The following is a 6927-nucleotide window of genomic DNA, read 5'->3' as shown; positions in this document are numbered from 1 at the left end:
TAAATACTGCATAGTTTCCTAGGAACGCAAAGCGAGACAGCCATCTCTGTCGGTCCCGGAAGTAGGGGGATTTGATTTGATTTTAAATGCAGTGGCTTCCTACTACAGTGCTCCCTCTACTTTGCATACCAGATGGGAGCCCCAACCACCGAGAGGTCCAAGGATGCCACGGTTAGTTCTCTGCTGACTGGGCGGGAATTGGAATGGGCCACAGCCGTCTGGGAGAGAGGAGGAGCTGAATTCATATGAGGGTTTCATGGCTCTGTTCAGAGTTATCTACGATCATCCACCGGAGGGCAGAGAGGGGGGTGAGCGCCTACTCCAACTATGGCAGGACGACCAGACTGCTGCTGAGTACGAGCTCACCTTCCAGACAGTAGCAGCATCCAGCGGATGGAATGAGCCGGCGCTTCGTATGCTATTCAGAAGAGGACTGCGCGAGGAGGTTCAGACGGAACTGGCCTGTCGAGACAACAACCTCTCCTTGTACGCATTCATTGCGATCGCCATCTGTCTGGATAATCTACTTCTCGGGCATGGGTACTCTGATTGCTTCTCTCCCTCCCTCAGTGAACACCTTGGATCAGAGCCTGAACCCATGGAGGTAGGGGTCACACGGCTCCCCGCGGTGGAGCGACGCAGACGGAGACAGCTGCGGCTCTGTCTCTATTGTGTTCAAGGAGGGCTTCAGCAATGTCCGGTTTGTCCCAACTCGGGATCCACGAGACCAGAGGGACTGTCACGTGATCTTCCACCTCCTGGGGCAGGTGTGAGTATCCCCTAATCATCACTTTCTGCCAAACCCTTTTTGGTGTCGATCACACTATTTGACTGTCCCTCATGTACTGTTTCTACAGCGTTAGTGAATTCCGGTGCCATGGGGAACGTTATTGACTAGACCCTTGCCTTCCCTCTTAACATCCCCTCATAACCGCTCTCCTTTTCTGGTTCAAGCCCTCAGTAATCGACCACTAGGTTCCGGGTCCATCACACACATCACCAAACCACTCACCCTCACCATGGAGTCCATCCATCAGGAGAACATTCCCTTCTTCATCACCAGTGCACCAGCTCACAAGATCATCCTTGGCCTCCCTGGGCTTCAACGCCATAACCACACAATCTCATGAAAATCACGGACTGGGCACCCGAATGCCGGAGGACCTGCTTTCCTGTCCCCTGTGGTTCCACGTCGGTTGAGAGTTCTGTGGTTGCCCTTCAGCCCAACATCCCGGAGGTATATTATACCTGGACCTGCTGGACCTGCTGAATCCAAGGCCATGGAGGAGTACATCCATGAGGCTCACCACCAAGGTTTTATCCGCTCATCCACTTCTCCTGCATCTGTAGGCTTCTTCTTCGTACAGCATAACAACATTGAGCATGACATCAAGATATATCCTCCAACAGTGCACATATACACAGTCAAATAGTATGTCGCAATTTAAAATACAGACTGAAATGGGTTCACAAGCCTAAGTAATCACCTCCCAGTCTTAGAAACATGACAAATAAAACTCATCCAGCTTCTAGGACTGTTGTTTCTACCAGTGATCCTAGCAAGCATTTGTTCATAAGATGCTACCTCCAACATTGATTCTCTCCACTGTTTCAGAGTAGGAGTGGCAGGACCCTTCCCTCTGGCCGGCTTCGTCCTGTGGCTGGAGCCATGCATCGGGCTCCAAACCATGACGGTTTACTTACCACCGGTCTTGGCAGCTATTATTACCCGCACCTGCGCTTCATCATGAGGTACACCTGGACTCCATTTCCTCCCCTTTATCTGGCACTCCCTTAGGTTAATTCCCCAGGCAGTATGGTTTCTGTGTTTCATGTCAAGACGCTACTCCTATGTTGTATTGTTCAATGTTCTTTGTTTTATTAAACTTACCACCTGCACCTGCTGCTCGACTTCTCGGCTTCTCAACCTGCACCTGTTTCCCAGCATCTACATTACACAAGGAGCTTTCAAAAGAACTCTGGGACAAAGTTATGGAAAGGCACAGATCAGGGGATGGGTATAAAAATATTTTAAAAGCCTTGAATATCCATTGGAACACGGTCAAGACGATCAAGAAGTGTATGGTGTATGGCAAGACCTTGCCTAGATCAGGCCGTCCCTCAAAACTGGATGACTGATCAAGTAGGAGACTGATCAAGGAGGCTACCAAGAGTCCAATGGCAACTTTGAAAGAGCTACAGGCTTTTATGGCCAAGACTGGTCAGTGTGCATGTGACAACAAAAACCCAAGCACTTCAAACGGGATTGAAGATGGGATGGGATATCTTGAGTAATGGCTTCCTTCTTGCCATCCTATCCTACATGCCAAATTTGTGGAGCAGAGGAGGCTGGTAGGAGGAGCTATAGAAGAACAGGCTCATTGTAATGGCTGGAAAGGAATAAATGTAACGGTATCAAACATGTGGTACCATCACACAGATGGAAATCACGTTTGACTCAATTTCCATTTGTGCCATTCCAGCCATTACAATGAGCATGTCCTCCTATAAGTTTCTCCTACCAGCCTGTTTGGCCCTGTCTGGGGGTATCATCGGATGGGGCCACAGTGTCTCCTGACCCCTCCTGTCTCAGCCTCCAGTATTTATGCTGCAATAGTTTATGTGTTCGGGGGGCTAGGGTCAGTCTGTTATATCTGGAGTACTTCACCTGTCTTATCCGGTGTCCTGTGTGAATTTAAGTATTCTCTCTAATTCTCTCTCTCGGAGGACCTGAGCTCTAGGACCATGCCTCGGGACTACCTGGCATGATGACTCCTTGTTGTCCCCAGTCCACCTGGCCGTGCTGCTGCTCCAGTTTCAACTGTTCTGCCTGCGGCTATGGAACCCTGACCTGTTCACCGGACGTGCTACCTGTCCCAGACTTGCTGTTTTCAACTCTCTAGAGACAGCAGGAGCGGCAGAGATACTCTTAATGATCGGCTATGATCGGCTACCCTCGACAACTACTGTGATAATTATTATTTGACCATTGTTAAGTAATTTTGTAATGAATATTCATAAATTCCAATTATCTTTATCTGTCTGATACCCAGAGGTAGTAAAGTTCTGGTCTTAAATAAAACAGACAGAATTCCCAGCTCACAATTGATCAGATCCCGATTTATTTGCGAGAGCTCTGCAGTTTACACAAATACGTTCCTTTTATACCATCCTAACCTACGCACATACATACACACCAACATAGGGATTTTCTCATGACTCTCACCACAGTTTATAACCACTCAGCTGACAGTTCCAGGCTCCCCCAGATACTAGAGCTCTGGAAGGGCTCTCGCTGTCCCATCTTCCCAGATTTACATCCAGGTCGGTTCAAACATAGGTTAATGCGCCTCTCTGTTCTCTTTCTACCCCCACATACACTCCTTTCTTCCTAGGTACATGCAATATATCCCCTTCCTAATGAACAAGCATTATTTAACACTACAAGAAAGTCAGGGTAGAATTCTTGCCAGTTATAGTGCCGTACACCTCATTTAGTCATTATTCATAAAAAAATCCCTTAACCGGAATTTATGAAAATTTAACATCTTGGCCATGTTCTGTTATAATCTCCACCCGGCACAGCCAGAAGAGGACTGGCCACCCCTCAAAGCCTGGTTCCTCTCTAGGTTTCTTCCTAGGTTTTGGCCTTTCAGGGGAGTTTTTCCTAGCCACCGTGCTTCTAAACCTGCATTGCTTGCTGTTTTGGGGTTTTAGGCTGGGTTTCTGTTCAGCACTTTGAGATCTCAGCTGATGTAAGAAGGGCTATATAAATGAATTTGATTTGATTCTCATAGTCAGGGACTGTGGCACTCACCAGGGGCCTCATTTATAAATGTTGTGTAAGCACAAAACATGCGTGCGTCAGTTTTCACGCAAAAGTTGGCATTTATAAAAACTGAACTTGACGTGAGAAAGTTCTTATCCTCCCACAAACTTTAGACCATGCGTAGGCTACGCACAGTTTCTAGTGTAATATTGCCTTGCAGGAAGGCAAAAGTAGCCTTAAAACATATAGTAGAATTTAACAGGTGAACAGACAGTTGATATTTTGCATGGAAGTGCGCAGGCTATCACTGTAAGTAGGCCAACTGTATAGAAGAAACAAAATCAGAGGTGATAATGTTTCAGAATTCGCGGACAGTGCAGCATATTTAGGTTCGAGAAAAAGTTAATGCAAAACATTATTGAATTCAAACGATCGGTTTACAGGTCCACAACAATTTGCTATTGTTTTTGTCTTTCAGATACAGCAAATGTCACTGCAATAGAACATATTATTTCGGCACCGCAAAATACACTTGATCAAGTTCGCAATTGCTATTTACTTTAGATACTGTGTTGGCCTAATTCCAATACTACCAAGTATAAAGCAAATAAGGGCGTTATTGTCACCATAAAAGGTGAATGGGAGCCATAATGCTCGTTCATGCGCGCAGTTTTATGACAGGTCTGAGTTATAGTGGAAACATGCATATGTATAGCGTGTGCCAAGTTTATAAATATCAAATGTTTTTGTGAGTGCACAGTCTTTTCAGAAATTTATATTTAATTACTTTAAAATGGACACAACCTTTATAAATAAGACCCCAGGATAGAATGGAAAATAAATGGAGCAATGTACAGAAAAGTATTTGAGGAAAACCAGGTGCCCTCTGCAAGAAAGCTGATCCTGGGATGGAAGTTCACCTATCAGCATGACAACAACCTGAAGTACACAACCAAAGCTACAGTGGCGTGGCTAAGGAATAAAAAGGTAAATGTCCTTGAGTGGCCCAGTCAGAGTCCCGACATAAATCCAATCAACGCTCCGCAAGGAACTTGACAGAGCTTGAACAGTTTTGTAAAGAAGAATGGTCAAATATAGCCAAATCTAGGTGTGTAAAGTTGGTGGAGACCTATCCCAACAGACTCGCAGCTGTAATTTCTGCCAAAGGTGCTTCTACCAAGTATTAACTCAGGGGGGTGGAGACTTATCCAATTATGATCTTTCAGTTTTGTATTTTTTATATATATTTTTTTCACAAAAACGAATTATCCTTAAAAGTGTGGAGTATGGTGTGTAGATAAGTGTGTGTGTATGTGTGTGTGTGTGGGGGGGGGGGGGGGGGGGTGTATGGAACTCTGGGGCACTGACACAAAAAAAATCTATTAAAACTTGTAAGAAATGTGGAACGACTTAAAATACTAATGTAAAAACAATCATGTTTAAATATTAGGATAAATAAGTTGTATATGCACATTGGTACGTTTGAATGTGACTTTTCCAGGGCTGGGCAGATTACTTGACAAATGCAATCTGTTACTAATGACAGATAACATGACAATAAAAGTAATTAGTAACTAAATCTATTGGATTACTCAAAAATAGTGGATTACTCAATTGGTTAGACAGCACCTGCCTCCTCAGTTTATGCTGCAGACGATCAGTTTCCTCTCTAACTCTCCTCCCCCAGCTCCCCCAGTATCTTTGGGCAAGTACTGGCTTAACTGTCTGCTGCATCTTCTTGATGAAATAGCATCATGGCTGAAAGGTCAACTTCACTGTCAAGTTCCAGGAAAAGCATTCCCAAACCTCATTATTTGATTGCGCAATGATAGGCCTTTTACACCGAGCTGCCAAGTAAATTGTGGCCAGTAAAAGAGGAAATTGTCATTTGAACGTCTGACCCACCCTATAACATAACAGTCTGGAATGATAAAGACTTCAATAACAAAGACGCAACGGGTCCCCAGATCCTCAAAAAGTTATACAGCTGCACCATCGAGAGCATCCTGACCGGTTTTGTCACCGCATGGTATGGCAACTTTAGTCACTTTACCCATACCTAAATGTACAAATGACCTCGACTAAACGGTACCCTCGCACATTGACTCAGTAACGGTGTCCCCAGTATATAGCCTCGTTATTGTTATTGTATTGTGTTACTTTTATTTTTATTTTTTACTTTCGTTTCTTTTGTAACTATTTTCTTAACTCTTTCTTGAACTGCATTGTTGGTTAAGGGCTTGTAAGTAAGCATTTCACTGTAAAGGTAACCTGTTGTATTCGGCACATGTGACAAATACAATTTGATTTGATTTGTCACGTGTGTCATCCCAGTGCATGAGAAGTGGACTGGATGGAGCTGTGTGGACTCCTGTCCTTTTTTTCACAAAGATCATGATGAAAGTGGGATGATTCAGTTCTCCGTAAGTGGGGATCTGATGTTTTTGGCTTAAAAATAGTTTCTGTGGAAAGCAAACCGAGGAGAGCAAATTTGACTGTTTTAGATTTCAAATAGATTGCAACAGCAGAAAAAATATAAAATTCCCGGGCTGTGTGGCTTAGCACAGCTTTCAGAAAACCTGCCATTTTAGTGTATTTGAGACAACCACTTACATCTTGATATTAGATTAAGTAATCTAAAATGTAATCAGCTGTTTTTAAGAATGCAAATGTAATCCGATTAAACCATTTCTTTAAATGAATTTTGTCCAATTAATAGCTTAATTTTTTTTATCTGATTATGTAATCCCTGTTATGTGTTAGTACCAAACCCTGCTCTTCTCTCACAGTACAATGTCACTGACAGTAGTCGACTGCCAAGCTCCTTTTTAAACAATTGACCCCTTTCCTGACAGCGTGCCTCATGGAAAACTTTATACATTCTTGAGGAAATTGAATGGCCAAGGGCCAACTCTGATCACTCATAATTTTCACATGACATGTAAAACATCAGTATAGTGGTACATGTGGTAGGCAAAGACTGGAGGACAATGTTGTTAATGATTTTGTCTAGGTCTATTCGTTCTGCAATTGTAAGTGGAAGTTAACCTTTCCTAAAAAACAATTACTACTAAAAATTACGTAATCACTCATTAAGTTTTTTTTTTTAAATATCAGATTTCAACAGTGACTAAAACATGCGAGACTCCCATTGTTTT

The sequence above is a fragment of the Oncorhynchus kisutch genome, linkage group LG20 (assembly GCF_002021735.2).
Source record: "Oncorhynchus kisutch isolate 150728-3 linkage group LG20, Okis_V2, whole genome shotgun sequence".
Taxonomy (NCBI): domain Eukaryota; kingdom Metazoa; phylum Chordata; class Actinopteri; order Salmoniformes; family Salmonidae; genus Oncorhynchus; species Oncorhynchus kisutch.
This window is presented reverse-complemented; position numbering follows the sequence as displayed.